Below are 17,696 nucleotides of genomic sequence, written 5' to 3' on the forward strand. Positions count from 1 at the left end.
ATCTATCTATTCCCACATTACCAGCTATTATTTCTTCTAATTCCACTTTTAGTTTGTAAATCGCTAATATTTTAGAAGGTGAACTCTGCTACCCAAGAGACAAATTAATCTGCTTTTCTATCTCTTGTGCCTATCTTTCTAAATCTTCGGGAGTTACTGCTGTGGTACTTCTGACTCCTGAGGATGTTGCTGACCTTCCTTCTTTTGAACTACTAGGCATACCTCTCTTTGGGGTTTCACTCACTGAGTCTCTTATTGGTAGATCCATTAATGAAATTACGGAATCACACGCACTGGCTTTATCATCAGTAATTATAAGTTCTTTTCTGGGATTGTTCAAAGAAATCGCTGCAACTTGTGACTTTGGACAATTTACCTTGTCTCCGTACAAAGGGACAACAGGACCTGTGGTTACGGGTATTGTCAATGCTTCAGGATTTACATTTTGTTGAGTTATTTTCTGTATTGGTTCTTCCCTATTTTTATTCAATGCTTCTTTTTCTTTATCATATAATGCTCTATTAACTGGTTGATCATGTAATACCTCTGGAATTAAAGGTGGTCCTAATACTGGTGCACTTGGGGTAATTTTATTTGGTCCCTCTTGATACGGTGGAGGGTTTTTAGTTAAAATATCCTCCAATAATTCATCTTCTGATTCTCCATACCCTGTCATATTTAAGTGCTTCAATTTTTCTTCACACTTACTCCCTGTTTGTTCATCAGCCATTGGTTCCGGATATAAACCTTCTGATACCATTGCTCTTCTCTACTGTTTCATCTGTTCTTCACGCGTACCATTCATACATCTTGTATAGAATCCTGTAAACTTTCCTCTTCTACATTTTTCTCGCTCAAATGACTCAGTTTCCCATTCTTCTAATGCCTCATATTGAGTTTATCTAGGTCTTGGTTCTAATTCATACATCCGCATCCTCAAATTCTGTAAAATTCTTCCATTAAAGGTACCATGCTCTGGAAAAGCTAAAATACCATTGTCTTTTGTATACTCCATCCAATTCTCCATCCATACACATGTATGATAACCTCTCTCCATCATCATAAATGAAGCACGCGTTTTGGTGGCGAAGTAGGAATTCCCTCTCTAGTCAAAACAAGTTTATCTGTACTAAAGAAACTTTTAATTTTCTTTATAAATTAAATTTTTCTCCTTTCTCCGTACATTTGGGCACTCAATATGTAATTCAATAATCTGCAAAACTTCAAACTTCCTGTTTTGGCAACTCATAACAAAAGACAAATGAGAATCAGGTACACAAATTTCCGCTAGCCAATCTAAATTCAGCTTTCACTCAAGCTTCCAAACAAGCTTCAGGTTACGCTTGTGGTCTAACCAATGCCAACGCGACCTTTCGGATGTCGTCAGTCCTGCTCCTTACTACTGACCCCTCCTTTACAAATTTGTGTCAGACACAGACCCGCTGTTTCCACCTATCCCAGTGCGGCTCACTGTGACGTCAGTGCTACTCCGGCGACTGACCCTCCCTTTACAAGGTAATACGAGAAACTTCTTTCTCTACTTTTCTTTCAAATAAAATCCTTTAGTAACAACATAAAAACATTCGCTACTCTGTCTGTTCTACTAAATCAAGGATAGATTAATTCTTTCAACGGCAAGTAAAACCTTCCGCTCACTCTTCTTTGACTAAGACCTTCCGTTTACTTTTCATACACTGCGAGTAAAAACTTTCTGTTTACCCTTCAATCAAGTTCGGAAGAACCTGCTACTCCTTCAGTGTTACCCTTACTAGGTGATATAAGACCAAAGTTTCACCAGCAAACTCTTTTGCTGTCACTCAAGCTCGAAAGAACCTGCTACTCCTTCAGTGTTACCCTTTCTAGGTGATATACCACCAAAGTTTCACCAGCAAACTCTTTGCTATCAATCACTCTCACTTATACACAGAAATAGTCCCTACTTTAACACTGCCTGCCCTGCATAGCTTCTCAGTGCTATTCCAACAGACGAGTAATCTTACTGTAGTGTAATTTCTATCGCCCCCCTCTATTCAATTTCCCGGGAATTCTGGACAACATAAAACAAAACGCAAACTCTATTGTTAATCATAAACAATAATCAACATCAATAATCAATACTAATCACCAAACTAGTCAATAATAACCATAGCTCTGCTAAACGAAAACTGATCCAGTGGCTTACCAGCAACAGGTAATCCAGCACTATATACTCAGCTGGGCCCATACACACTTTTCACAACAACCTGGCAGAAACTGCTGGGATCATGTTTTATGAATTTCTTACCATACCAAGATTAGTTACTTCTGGTTCCTAACTAATCTTTCACAGATCAAAAAGTTATTTCCTCTGGTCGCTGGACCATTAGTTCAACTAGATGGTGAAATGTCATAAATCAACTTACTTGCCAATATTAAATGATCACAGAGTCGGGAAGTGTTTTAAATCTTTATCTAAGAAATAATTTCATGTGAACCACTTACAAAGTACAGAACAGACTCCGTCTCCTCATAGGAGGGAAGATTCAATAAAACAATTATCAAATGCATTCATTTATACCTACGCAATGACTATACATGGAAAGGAGAGGATAGAAAGAAAAGGACAAAGGCACATAAACAGACATATAATTATATTTACCAAGTATGGTGTGAAAACCAATCCCCTGGCCAAGGGGCTGGAAATGGTCCCCAAGGAATGATTTTGGCGACCAAAGGCATCTGGACAGGAATCAGGACAGGACAGATGACCTCCCTATCACTGACGCTTGCGTAGCACCCCTCTCTGACACTCTCTTCCTCCTCGAGATTCTTCCGCAATCTTCTTCTAAGTAAATTAATTTAAGATATGTGGTTCTGCAATTCGATTCTTCTTCAGCTTCTCTCGTCACTCCAACAGCATCCCGAGCTCTGCAGCATTCAGCATCAACGTCTCTCTAACTAACTGAAAAACAACCTCAATTATGCTCTACAATATTCATTGTGTACGTTCTGCGAGGGGTTTTAAGTGGACAGGAAGATTGGCGCTCTAAACAGGTAACGGTAAGTAAGAGAACACATATATTCAGCACGGTGCTACTAGGTCAGGGGAAACCCAAACAAACCCTGAAAAATAAGTGGGCACGAGCCCACTTAGTAAAATTCCAAACAAGTCATGTGCACGCGTATTAGATAGTTTTTCAAATTCTATGTTAATGACATTTAGTATATTCAGAAAAGAGTAATGACAAGGTCGAAACCAAAATAGATTAAAAAAAATGGTGAGTTGTATTGTCGGTATTCCTCCAAGTATAACATCAAAGGGAAAAAAAACTTTACAATATTTGTTTATCTTCCAAAATTGTATCAATATCATGAAACTCCTAACTCTGAATGGACAGGCAAGGAGAGGGGATCATCACACCATGCTTACATATCACTATTTTCAGTTAGCCCTTTGTTAATAAACCCATCCCCTTAATTCTTTATTCAAACTTTATTTCCCACCCGCATTCACATTATTTTTGCAACATTTATAATAGCTTCTACAGATTCTGCCATCCAGGTGAACTCTTCACCACTTAGTTCCCAGGCCAGGACACTCAGTGGCCTTGGCTTGTATTCAAGTTTGTCGTCATCGTTCCGGATTCACTCTCAATTGACATGCGCAGAAGAACATTTCAGTCACATGATTCTGCTTACTTCTGTCATACTCAAGAGGCCCAAATGCGCACTAATAATGAAGTCAGAAAGACAGATGTTATTTTCAAGAATAAATGGTTTCACTGTATACCACCTATCTCTATTCTAACCCCATTTACTTAGTAATACTTTCCCCGTATTAGCATTAGAATAATAACTTGTTTTAGTTTTCTGCAAAGCAGATGCCAAGCATGTGAGTTTCAAAGCAGCCATCTTGTCTGCAACTGCGCAAGAAATCACCTCCAAGCAAAGGTACGCCATACTACGTAGATGCAGTAGACGCATGCGTACTAAAGATTTTCAGTTAGCGGCCATTTTAGAATCTCACTCGAGTTACTTGTTAGTAAACCACATAGGCAAGCTTCTTCATCTTTAGTGTAGTCTGTTGTGCATATTAATTTACACAATACAAGGTTAATACAGGGTTAAAAGTTATGTGAGAGGATTACGTCCGAGCAAATCTCTTTTCTACGAGTCCTTGCTCCATCACTGTCGCATGGTGGGAGTTGGAGGGGTTTGGAGGAATGGGTGGAAGCGGGTGCAAACAGGCTGGGCAACCTATTTTAAAATGAGGCACTCTTCCCCTTTCAAGAGTACTGATAGACATATGATCCGCCCAGAGGGTACTTCTTGTTGCAAAGGGCAGTGACGAAAGTGGTGTGTAAACACTGGGGGCCAGGACTTGCCGAACCAAAGCAATACAATACCTGCCAACACATTGTCACAGCGGCTGGCACTTTTAAAGCTGTCACCTGCCTGTATAGGACAATACTGCTATCTATGGCCTCTCTTCAGAATAAGTGGGAGATGGCTCTGGGGTGCCCGAAACCAAATTGAGGCTGGACAGAAATCCTCGCAAGGGTACCTATAGAGTCAAGAAATGCACATTTGGATTTGATAAACTTTTACGTGCTCCACAGAGCCTACCTGGCACCGGTAAGCATTAACTGATATTTGAATACCTTGAATACCGGCTTTCCAAGGTGCGGGGAGGAGGGCACTGACTTTATTCATATGTTCTGGGCTTGCACGACACTCACACCCTACTGGAGGGGACATAACTACTACACACACTGCCATTCTTGAGAGAGAGTTCCTGTGTACCCCACATCACTGCCTCCTTGTCTGGTTCCCACACATAACAAAAAAATTAAAGCACAAGCAGGTTCCAGGACGTGGCATCCCTGTTAGCAAAATTAGAGATTACTTGAAACTGGAAAGCTCATTCCAGAGATTTTAAAATAAATTGCCCTTGCCAAATACACACATTACACACATTCTATTTCATACCCGGACAACGTTGGGACGGGCTGCTAGTTTTGGATAGAGGAGCATTCTGTAGTTAAGTATGAGCGGGAGTGATTGCCGACTTTTCAGATTGTTGACCCACAAGGTTTTTTTTTAGAGCCTTGAGACTGAGTCTTTTTGATTCATTGCTTGTATAGTAGGTTGTTTTACTTGGAAAAGGTATTTGATATGAAGTATAACAACTGAAGGTGGTGGTGGAATTGACTGGGTCAGGTGCTGAAACATTACTAAGCAGAACATGGTGAGAAGGATGCAGAACAAATGAGGAGTTGGCAGAATCCATCCCCATCAAGGATCTGCTTGAAAGTGGCTTTGAGATGGCAGCCTGAGGTAATTGTAGGATATTATATTGAGTGTGTTGGGTGGATCATGGGTTGGGACTCATACCGATGTGTGTGGGTACTCACAATATGAATGATGCCTTAACATTGATGTCGACATGTGCTGACTGTGGTAAATAAATAATTAATTACCGGTTCTATTTTTTAATACAGTGAATGAAACAGATAGCTCAATAAATAAGAGTCAGGATTCGAGGTATCTTGAGTCTACAGGCTTTAATCAGGCATAAAGGACAGGAACAGGACAGCCTGCAATAGTACGGGATGGCAGCTGCCAGGGAAGGGACAAGGGAAACTGGGTAACTTTTTGTAACAGTTCATAGTATATATATCAAAACAATTGCATTACATTCAATACAGTAGGCGTAGCAATAGGCGTGACTCGTAGCAGTCGCGAAAGATAAGGGCAAAATGATGTAACAAGAAGGCGTATACAGGGCGTATACATAGACATGTGATGTAAACGTAACAGAAGTGTCATAAACGGGGCGGAAACATGGAGGGGGCTACCTGAGCAGCTGGGACCTCTAACCTAGTGGTGCGCGCAAACGGGCAATGACGTGTTACCAGGGAGAACTGGGGGCTATGACTTCTGCGCTAGAAGAGGAGACTAAAGTCTGGAGTGTCAGAGCGACATGTACCTAAGGCATATCTGGTATCTGGTGTTTGGAGTACATATTGATAGAATCCAAAAGTTATCAGGGCAAAGGCTACTAGACATTAGGACTGATGCATGCATAATTCTACATGTATTGCGTGTACGAGGAATATTCTATGAATATTGATACAGTATTTCTCTTACATGGAGACATAAAGGCTAGACCATGACGGAAACTATTGATGCGATGCAGTAACTTAGGAATGCAGAGAAGGAGGGCTGGACTGATAACTAGAAACATAACATACTCTTGGCAGACTGGGAGGCAGAGCCAGGCCGGGCCGGGCACTGCGAGGCATGAAGTAAGCGAAGGGTCAGGGATGCAGGTGGGGGCTGTATCGCTCCTCGGAGAGGGTTCAGGAGACAGGAGCTGAATCTGGTGTCCGGGCCCTTTTTGAGGCCTAGAAACGGGGACAATTCAATGAGTTAACATGCACACCGTAAAATTTGGCAACGTAGGTTTACATAAGCCTAATATTCGTTGTTTTCACGAGGACTGGAAACTGGCATACTAGAGATGGACACAACTGTAATTGCGTCTTTAATCGATCAGAGGGGTATACATGCATATCGATCATGCACATATAGCATAATATGGGGAACACGTAGGCACATATAACATGGCAAAATTTACTTTTCCACATTCCCTCCTTGTGCCCTACGTTTCCATCAGGAAACATCAATATTCATGATACCATCTATCATTTCATATAGCATCATTTGCTCGTCTCGATTTGTCTTGGAACGGGATTTAGGACTAGGAATACAAGAGGTAGCGCACATGCCGCAAATTGCAGGGCCACATTGTATACAGAGGCAGCAACTGAATATGATCATTACTGCAATACCTAGGAATGACAATACTTTCCATCCCCAGGCAGATATAATACTCCAGAGCCAACCGGACCATGTCCAGGTGCCTGGATTCTGGTGTAACTGATGGGCAATTTTATGAAGTCTGGTTATAGCTGAATAAACAGACGGCGCGTTATTAGGAATGAAAATGCAGCAACTAGATCCGATGACTCTACATGCTCCTCCTCTATCGGCCAGGATGACGTCAAGAACGAGACGATTTTGGAGCACGACAAATCTCATAGCAGATTGCTCTTCAGTTAAGTTACCTAGAGCAGAAGTAGTCTCATTCACTACAGCTTCAAGGGTTCTGGTTAACCTACGTATTAACTTACTATTCTGGATAGGTCCTATAAAGAAAAAGAAACCTTTGTTGAAGTCTTGATACTGTTCTAGAGTAGTTTCAGTTTGATCGACAATTGGGGACTCGATCTCCCTTCTAGGTCTGACGTGTACTAGATGTGTGTTTCTGTGATAATCGGATGGGGCTAGAAAAACTGGTGGCAGTAGGAAGGCAATGTAACATGTTCCATCCCAATCGAGGGGCAGACGAACATATGCGGTCTGACCACAAACAAAATAAGAATGACGTGAGGCTTTGAAAATAGATTTCCCACTGTCACTATACTTGACAGTAGTAGTACAATCACTATGTCCTACATGTGCGGAACCATGTTTTCTGACACATAATTCGCCTTTGACTGGTAGTACTGAAATAGCAGGCAAATCTGGAGTAGTATCAGACTGAACATTCAGGACCATAAAATTCGAAGAATAATTACCTAAATCATATACTTCATTTTCTAGATCTATCCCTGTTCTATGGGAGAGACCCTGCTTGTCTGGAAAACATGTTCTATTCAGAAGGGACATATCATTGGAGGATGACGTTAACGTGGACCATGCTCCACACGAACCATTATGTGAAAACGGATAAGGAAAGAGTGGCAGAACTCCCTTCGGTGTCTGGAAAGGGGGGAGTCGACCACACACCCAACAATTAGTGGCATTGCTGGTCTGGTGTGAATAGTGTAACATTCGAATGAATGTGTTATTGCGCATAGCAAGACGATAGGATAGCTCGTGAGGAGGCAGATCACTAAATGTGTGCTCTATTGTAGCATTAGAAAACATATGTACATGTGAAATTGGAAAACATAAATGTAAAGCATAACTTGTGCAGGTAACCATAAGACTCAAAAATAACAAGAAAAATAGAACGATAATACATCTTTTAGAGTTTTGACTAACTCTCTCACTGTGTGGGTCTATCTCATACATGTCAGGAACCTGTCTAACCGTTTCACCCGAGAGGGACTTAGACAATTAAACTGGCTGACTTATTTTACTAGACCGGAGTTTCTCTTTATACTCCTGCTGCGGAGTTTTCTCTAACAGGGGAGGCTTGAGTTCAGAGTCTGTTTTTAGGCAGTCTTTAGGAATAAGGCAGTCCTTAACAAAAGTCTTTTCTCGTAATCCATGGAACTTCTTTATATGGCTCAGGTGGACCCACCCCTTCCTGCCTTCAAGTTTGACGGCGGTCCTTGTTGTTAGCAATACCATGCGAGGCTCCTTCCAACGGGGCTCCAGCGGGCTTGAACGATCAAAATTTCGGACCAAAACATGTTCACCAGGAACGACTTCATGCGGTTTCACCTCGGTGTTGTCTGGAAATGCGGCGGCAACCTGTGAACGACAAGAGTGTAGGGCAGACATCAAGGAAGCTAGGTAATCTGTCAGCATATTACTGGAAACATCTGTAATACTGCGGGGTCTAGGTGTACCCCACATGTTTGGGGGGCGGCCGAATACGACCTCATACGGGGACAGACCTGATCTGGAATGTGCAACCATCCTCATATAGAACAGAGCAACTGGCAGAGCTACTAGCCAGTCTACACCTTTTTCTCTACATACTTTTGCAATGCGGATTTTCAAAGTCTGATTATGTCTCTCTACGAGACAGGCTGCTTCAGGATGGCGCACACAATGGAACTTCCACTGGTACCCTAACAGAAGGGAAACATGTTTCATGAGCTCAGATGAGAATGGGTGGCCGTTATCTGAATACACGACCCTAAGTAGTCCATAGCGGGGAAAGAACTCACGAACCAACTGCCTGGCAGTGGTCGCGGCTGTATAATCTGGAACCGGATATGCTTCTGTCCACCTGGACAAAGCGCATACAACTACGAGGACATACTTGAAACCTCGACATCTCTCCATCTGAATATAATCCATCTGGAGGACTTCAAAAGGGTGGTCAGGAGGTTGGAATCCGCCTTGTTCCACCGGGACACTTTTACTTGGATTGAACTGACAACATATCATACAGGTACGGACTTTCTGCTTGGCTGCAGCTCGTAAATGCTTGTTGAACCAAAGGTACTGAATACTGTCTAACATAGCTTTTTCTCCTAGATGTGCTGGACTATGTGCGGTATTAATAATGACTTGAACCATAGAGTCGGGGAGAAACCATGTGGCTTTTCCCTTCGTCAACCATCCTTGATCTGTCTGGACCCCTCCTTGTTCGGACCATTTCTTTATTTCTTCAGGAGTAGCATGTAACTGTATGTCTATGACATCTTGTGTAGGGTCCTTAACTGTCATACAAGCAGTCTGATCTGGAGTGAGTGTCTATGTCGTGTTAACTGGAATGTCTGGAGTCTGAGCTGTAAGCTTGGCTGTTCGATCTGCTAGATCGTTACCTTGGGAAATGATGTCAGTGATTTTCGTATGTGCTTTGCACTTCATGATAGCGATAGCTGTCGGTAAATGTATTGCATCTAACAGAGCTTGAATGAGGAGACCATGCTGAATCTTGGTTCCATGAGAAGTCATGAAACCTCTCTCCTGCCAGAGCACTCCAAAGTCGTGTACAACTCCGAATGCGTAACGTGAATCTGTATATATGTTTACTTTCAGGTTCTTGGCACGTATGCAGGCTTGGGTCAGAGCTACTAGCTCTGCTGCTTGAGCAGACAGGGTGTCAATAGGATGTGTCTCTATAACTTCAGTGTCAGTAGTCACTGCATACGCGGCTACTAGTTCTCCTGTACTCGTTCTCATACATGAACCATCCACATAAAGTGTCAGGTCGGGGTCAGGTAATGCAATATCTGTCAGGTCTTGTCTTGGCTTTGTCATAGTGTTAACAACTTCCACACAGTCATGTGTGGCAGGATTTGAAGTAACCGACGGTAACAGTGTAGCAGGATTTAGAATGTTGCAGCGTCTGATTTCTATGTGTGGCTGGAACAGTGTCAGTTCATAACCTGTTAAACGTGCAATTGTCAAGTGTTGAGTCTGTGTTCGGTTTAAAAGAACTTCCACGGAGTGTGGAACTTGTACTGTCAGGGAGTGTCCTAACACTATGGAATCACTTTGTCTGATAGCTAGAGCTGTGGCTGCAACTGACTTGAGGCACGCAGGCAGAGCCTGGGCTACTGGGTCTAATGTGCTAGAAAAATAAGCACAGGGCTTGTATTGTCCTGCTTGATCTTGTGTGAGAACAGATAATGCAGTACCATCACGTTCTGTAACAAAAAGTGTAAAAGGCTTACTGTAGTTTGGTGTCGCTAGAACAGGTGCTTGACATAAGGCTTTCTTTAATTCATTGAATACAAGTGTATGTTCCTGGGTCCAAGGGAGGACAGTCGATACGGCTGCCTCCTGTGTCGTTAACTGTATCAGTGGCTTGGCTAGAAATGCATACTGAGGAATCCATTGTCTGCAGTAAGAAGTGAGGCCGATAAAAGCTCGTACCTCCTTCTGTGTCTTGGGCTGTGGAAGACTCGCTATTAACTGGATACGGTCTGGTGTCAACTGCCTACCCCACTTGGACAGTAAGTGTCCCAAGTATACCACTTGCTGGACACAGAATTGTAATTTGGAAGGGGACACCTTGTGCCTCTGCTCGGCCAGAAAATACAGAACTGTAAGTGACGCACGCTCGCAGTCACGTTCAGAACGGGCTGTGATCAGTAGATCATCGACATACTGGAGCAGGGCAGTGTCAGTTGGCATGCGGATATTGTCTAGTTGTCTCTTAAGTGCTTGACTGTAAATGCTAGGACTTTCTGTAAAACCTTGAGGAGCTCGCGTGAATTTATAGCTCCTTCCATTTAAACAAAAACCGAAAAGGTACTGGCTGTCTGGATGAATGGGGACACTGAAAAATGCATTCTTGAGATCGATAACTGTGAAGAACGTAGCCTCAGAATCAATGGCTGTCAAAAGGGATGAAATATCTGGGACTACTGGATACTGGGGTATAATACATTTATTAAGCTCCCGAAGGTCAATCACTAATCGATATACTGGAGGTGCATTTGGATCAGTACGTTTCAGAACTGGAATGATAGGAGAATTACATACATTGGAGTCAGTTTCTACAACCACTCCTTGAGCAATAAGTTCGTCAATAATTTTGGATAAGGCTGCTACAGCCTCAGGTGGTAATTTATACTGTCTGATTCGTGGCAAAACTACACCTTGTTTGAGAGTCACACGATGGGGTGTGATATGCATACAACCTACATCAGTTGGACCTTGCGCCCATAAATGCTGTGGTACATTCAATAATCTCGGATCAAAATCACGTAATACATAATGACCTTTAAAGTCTCTCAGAAACAATCGGACCCCTTCTGGGGAGCAGCAAATAACTGCTCCTAATTCTTTCAATGTCTTAATGCCTAACAAATTTTCTGGACAAGACTTTGTGAGTAACAAATCAGTAGTTCGGGACAATGGACCAACTTCTAGAGTAACTGGTTTCGAAATTTCATTAACAATTGGCTTTCCTGAAAATCCAAGGGAAACATTTTTAGAGCCTGAGAGCGGAGCCCCTGGAACCTCGTCATGACTGATGGTAGTCCTACTTGCCCCTGTATCAATCAAAAACTTTCTGTCTTTCCCTAATACTTGACTGTGCACATAGGGACCCTCTTGATCTACAGGTATCTCGATGAGAGGCAAGCCTACCTCCCTCTCTAGGCTGTTTCATGAATATGGCTGATAATCTGGATACTCTGACTGTGCGTACTGGTACATCTGCTGTGTAACGTGTTGTGTTGCAGCTATAGGCTGCGGTACCGTGACTGTCTGTTGTGCATTCTGTGGTGGCTGAGAAGTCTGTGAAACTTGTTCTTGTCTAGGCGGACGTGGTCTCTCTTTAGTCTTACCAGTAGCTATGTTGTGTTTCAGAACTGCACACTCGTTTATAAAATGAACTGGCTGTTTACAGTAATTGCAAGTCCCTTTAACGGGAGCTGCAGGATGACTGGCTTGATTCGGACCCCTTCTCTGACTGTCTTGTGGAACAGATTGTGCAACTAATACTTTCATCTTCGTGTCTTTCATACGTCTTCTTTCGTGTTCCTGCTCTTCCCTGATTCTGTTCTGGTGATACTGGAGCATTTGTAACATCTGTGACGGAGTATTAGCTTGCCAACTACTTTCGACTTTCAATACTCGATTTTTAACTTGTGGACTTGAATTCTCGACCAGTTTGGTAACAAAAAGATGAGGGTACGATTCACTACTTGTTTTCAGACCACTGTTAATAATAAAACATTTTTCAAATCTAGAATAAAAATCACTAGTGTCTTCATCTTGTTTCTGTTTACAAGCTGAGATTGCATCCCAATCTTCCTTTTTCGTGGCTAGTAATCTTGGAAAAACTTGTATCAATAACTCGGGCAATTCTTTAACTTTACCCCCAAGACCGGTACCTGGTACTCGTGAATTATCTTCAGCTTCTAGAGCTGCCCAATCTATCTTTTTCTCTCCCACCTCCCATTCTTTTTCCTTGAGTTTTTCATATACCCCTACGGGCAACAGGACCTTCAACATTTTAATGATATCAGGATACGTGTATTCTCCCATACGGAGCATGTCTTTTAATTCTCGATGGAACCCTGCTGGATCTTTGTCGTGACAAGGAATTAACTTTTTCATCTCTAAGAGTTCCATCTTTGTGATAGGGGTGTAAACAAATACTCGTTCTAGTTCACCACCCGTTCCTCTAACTGGGTGTACTTCTCGTAACGGATGCTGTCTATCTATGTAAAATGATTTACTTTCTGGAGGTGAGACATGAACAAAATGCGGATTCAGAAACGTTCGATATTTGTGGCGCTGTTCTAGAATGATACTAATTAAATCAGTACCTAGACCTCTCCATCTATACTGGAGTAACTCGTTCAATACATCATGTAGCGGACCTGGATCAGAATGCTGTCCCTCATACAGTGTAAAGAGGTGCTGGATCATATACATACCCACCAGTCGCTGCTCGGCTGGGGGCAGTTTCAGAAACATTTGTGCCACTATTTCGTCTGGAAAAGTGGTAGAATCAGTAGTCCACCGGACTGCTGATCGGGCTAGTTCTTGTTCATGCATGGTACTAAGTTCACTATAACCGATTCGTGATTTCAGAATGCGATCGGTAGCTTGGAATACTTGCTCAAGAGAACCTTGTTCTGGTGCTGGAGGAGGGAAAACTTTCTTGTGATCTAGGCGTGAATGTCGGTCGGGAAGTCTAGTTCTACCTACATACGCTATTCTGGAGGGATTCTCGTCGTCTAGTTCTTCATTATCAGAGTCGTCTTCTTTCTCGGTTACTTGTGCTGCTTCTCGTTTCTCGTGTAACTTTATTATTTCCCTACGGATTTTCTTGTACATACTCTCTATACAGTTCTGTGTCTTGTGTCTTCCCTCGGCTATATGGTCACTCCACCTGGTCAGGACTTTCATTTCTTCCGGATCTTTATCCGGATAATCTTGTTCTCTTATTAAACAATTAATTAGAAACTTTAAAAGCATGAGCTGAGTCTCGACTTTTCTTTGAACCATGGCGTCGCCAATACTTTCTGGATCTACTCCGGTACGGATAAAACGATATATTCTGTCTAGATATCCTTTCATATTCGGCAGGGTGTCCAAATATTCGGTCACCCGTCTTACACGCAATGAATACAGGACCATATCATCATCGCCTGGGACTGGATCATAACGGCATTCGGTAAGGGCTCGCTTGATATCTGCAACGGACTGAAATTTGGGCGAACGCTGTAACGCTCGTTCATGTAGTTCAAGTAGCGTCAGACGTCTGTGTTGAGGCGGGGTTCCAGGAGAACTACCCCCCGTGGCTCCTAAACTGGAATCGTCGACAGGCATTGTACGTGCGGGCAGAGTGACTGATGTGGCGGGTACATGTACTGTAGGCTGGACCGGGGGTGCCGTAACAGGTGCTGCAACGGGTGCCCCGGTGGCTGGAGGAACAGGAATTACATTATTTACAGGAGCAGGCGGAACAGGATTAGCATAGGCTGGGACTGTGTCGTCCAAATAGGACGAGAGAAATATATCAGCTGCGGTCGGTTTGTGACGTAGCTTAGTCGGAACTAATGGCGGCGGAAAATTACATGGTGCTTCCGGGGTTGCTTTTGGCAAGCCCTCGGCAAGGAGAGGATACATACCCTTAATAAGGGCATTTCTCTGTCGGTCTGACTGTTCTGCTTTAACTTGTTCACCTACTTCGATTAATTCCCTTTCTTGGGCTCTTTCTGAGGATTCCCTACTTAATTCTGTTTTTCTGATCTCTTTTTCGGTACTTTTATGAGATTCTTTGCGCCATAACTCAATGGCATCTTTCTGGGACTGTCTGGATTTCTTTTTCCATAATGCTTCTTCTACTCGCATGATGCACTCGGCATCCCACGTACCTGATACGGGCCATCTATATTTCTCTTCTAATTCCTTGGTGTAATCCACCCATAAGTCTAGATATAATATGGCACTTAAGCCATGCTTATGATACATAAAATGACCTGGACTGTCCCTAGGCGGGACAGGAACTGCTTCCTCTAATAACCCTTTTCTGGTTTTTAACTGACGTAATTTCGAGAATAGAGGCATTGTCTAGGCTGGAATCTGGACACAATACAATACACGATAAACACAATAATAACTGGAAAAACAAATCACTCATACCACGACATTGAAAACACATGGAATAACATTTAGAATAAAAGTTTGGACAGAACACATGAATTTCTCGAGAACAGAACTTACTAGAATGACTAGATGCACTGCTGAAACAGCGCGAAACTTACCGGTCCCATAAAGAGACACGTCAGGACCCGCGTCCACCTAGGTGAACACTTCGTGTTGGATCTGTGTACCCAAACCCACGGACCAGAGACAAAGGAATTGACCCTGTCTAGATACTACCCCAGCAACGGTACTCACCGGGCAGCAAGAACGGAAGGCCTTGGACTGGACTGGACTGCTACGACGACGGACTACGAACTTCGGACTTCAGTTACAGGTGGGCCTCCGGATACCTCGGACCTTGGACTCTCGGCTTGGGCTCTGGTCGGGACTCGCCGCATTCCTTACCGCCTCGTCTGGATGCTGGACCGCAACCTCCGTCTCCTCCGTGGACCTGAGGGATACTTGAAGCAGAAATATCTGCCGGTGCACAGTAGAGTTCCGTCACGGCTGCAGAGGATCAGGGGGCCTGCGTGGCTTCGCCGGCGCGTGGGGAAAGGGCAAGTCCCTATTCGGGCGCCATTATGTGGTAAATAAATAATTAATTACCGGTTCTATTTTTTAATACAGTGAATGAAACAGATAGCTCAATAAATAAGAGTCAGGATTCGAGGTATCTTGAGTCTACAGGCTTTAATCAGGCATAAAGGACAGGAACAGGACAGCCTGCAATAGTACGGGATGGCAGCTGCCAGGGAAGGGACAAGGGACACTGGGTAACTTTTTGTAACAGTTCATAGTATATATATCAAAACAATTGCATTACATTCAATACAGTAGGCGTAGCAATAGGCGTGACTCGTAGCAGTCGCGAAAGATAAGGGCAAAATGATGTAACAAGAAGGCGTATACAGGGCGTATACATAGACATGTGATGTAAACGTAACAGAAGTGTCATAAACGGGGCGGAAACATGGAGGGGGCTACCTGAGCAGCTGGGACCTCTAACCTAGTGGTGCGCGCAAATGGGCAATGACGTGTTACCAGGGAGAACTGGGGGCTATGACTTCTGCGCTAGAAGAGGAGACTAAAGTCTGGAGTGTCAGAGCGACATGTACCTAAGGCATATCTGGTATCTGGTGTTTGGAGTACATATTGATAGAATCCAAAAGTTATCAGGGCAAAGGCTACTAGACATTAGGACTGATGCATGCATAATTCTACATGTATTGCGTGTACGAGGAATATTCTATGAATATTGATACAGTATTTCTCTTACATGGAGACATAAAGGCTAGACCATGACGAAAACTATTGATGCGATGCAGTAACTTAGGAATGCAGAGAAGGAGGGCTGGACTGATAACTAGAAACATAACATACTCTTGGCAGACTGGGAGGCAGAGCCAGGCCGGGCCGGGCACTGCGAGGCATGAAGTAAGCGAAGGGTCAGGGATGCAGGTGGGGGCTGTATCGCTCCTCGGAGAGGGTTCAGGAGACAGGAGCTGAATCTGGTGTCCGGGCCCTTTTTGAGGCCTAGAAACGGGGACAATTCAATGAGTTAACATGCACACCGTAAAATGTGGCAACGTAGGTTTACATAAGCCTAATATTCGTTGTTTTCACGAGGACTGGAAACTGGCATACTAGAGATGGACACAACTGTAATTGCGTCTTTAATCGATCAGAGGGGTATACATGCATATCGATCATGCACATATAGCATAATATGGGGAACACGTAGGCACATATAACATGGCAAAATTTACTTTTCCACATGACACAGCCACAGTCACGGACACAGGGGCTATTTATTCCTTGGTATAAATCACTAGCACAGAACTATGATTATTATTGGATATGAAGTGTAATTTCTATAAAGTAGTAGTAATTGGAACCAAGCAATGTCCCAGGTTGTGACAGTTAGACAAAAGAGACCTGGTGTGTAGCTGTTTTGGGTGTCCTTCTTTTGCAAATAAATCACAGCCGCAATATTTACTCCTAATTTCCAATGAGAAACGTTACAACCATTATGAGAGGCACAGCACTGCCACCTCTGCTATCACTTCCTTAACATTCAACCTGCCAGCCAAAATCTGCGACGATGGATCAATACACCCATGTGTGCGAGGATGCTTTTGACTTGTTAGTGGGTGTGTCCTGGTTCTGACAGTAGTACTAGTTGAAAACATGTGGGCATGACAGACTTCTCTGGAGTCCTTTAGTTGGGGAGTGGAAGCTCAGCAATCATTAACTGTAACATCATTCTTTTGTGAAGGTCTGCACCTACCCTCCTGCATGTGCAGCAACAGTTCTTTTTCTGTGTAAAAGGGTATTTGGTAGAAACTTAAGAAAGTCAAGATCACATAATTATAACTAAATGCCGTGTACAGGAGTGTCCAAATTTCAAAAGACTAAATTTTCCTTAGTCAAAGTGGCCCAACACCCCTTCCGCATGGCGGTGCACCCGTGTTTATCGCTAGAGGTCAGACTCTACTTTAGCACAGCTTAGCATATATCCTCCCCTTAGAACTTTGGCTAACAGGCTTGGAACTATAAGAATATGTCTGCAGTCCCTGCACATCAAACGATTTACTCCCCAATGGCACCAAACCTCTTGCAGCAAGGATAGCCAAATCCTTTCCAGTCTTAAAATCAGAGTCAGAGATACTCTACTTCCATATGCTCCCATCTTTTGGTCTCCTGAGTTTCCATTGGCAAGCATAATGTGTAGTTACTCAAGTGCGAGCATGAGATTCATGTATTAATTTTGTTTCCCATAACGCAGTCACATTTTAAAACTTTACCCTTTATCTATAGGCCGTTGAGAGGCTTTACATGATCGTTTATTTCAA

The 17,696-nt window shown here is 43.1% G+C and overlaps 1 protein-coding gene across 1 annotated transcript in view; it reads left to right on the forward strand.

Moving 5' to 3' along the window:
- The window catches only part of LOC144824202 (dynein axonemal heavy chain 11-like), a 3,356,387-nt gene that overhangs the window by 580,975 nt on the left and 2,757,716 nt on the right, over positions 1-17,696 (forward strand). The window lies entirely within an intron of this gene.

This window comes from Lissotriton helveticus, chromosome 3_1, assembly GCF_964261635.1.
Source record: "Lissotriton helveticus chromosome 3_1, aLisHel1.1, whole genome shotgun sequence".
Classification (NCBI taxonomy): Eukaryota; Metazoa; Chordata; class Amphibia; order Caudata; family Salamandridae; genus Lissotriton; species Lissotriton helveticus.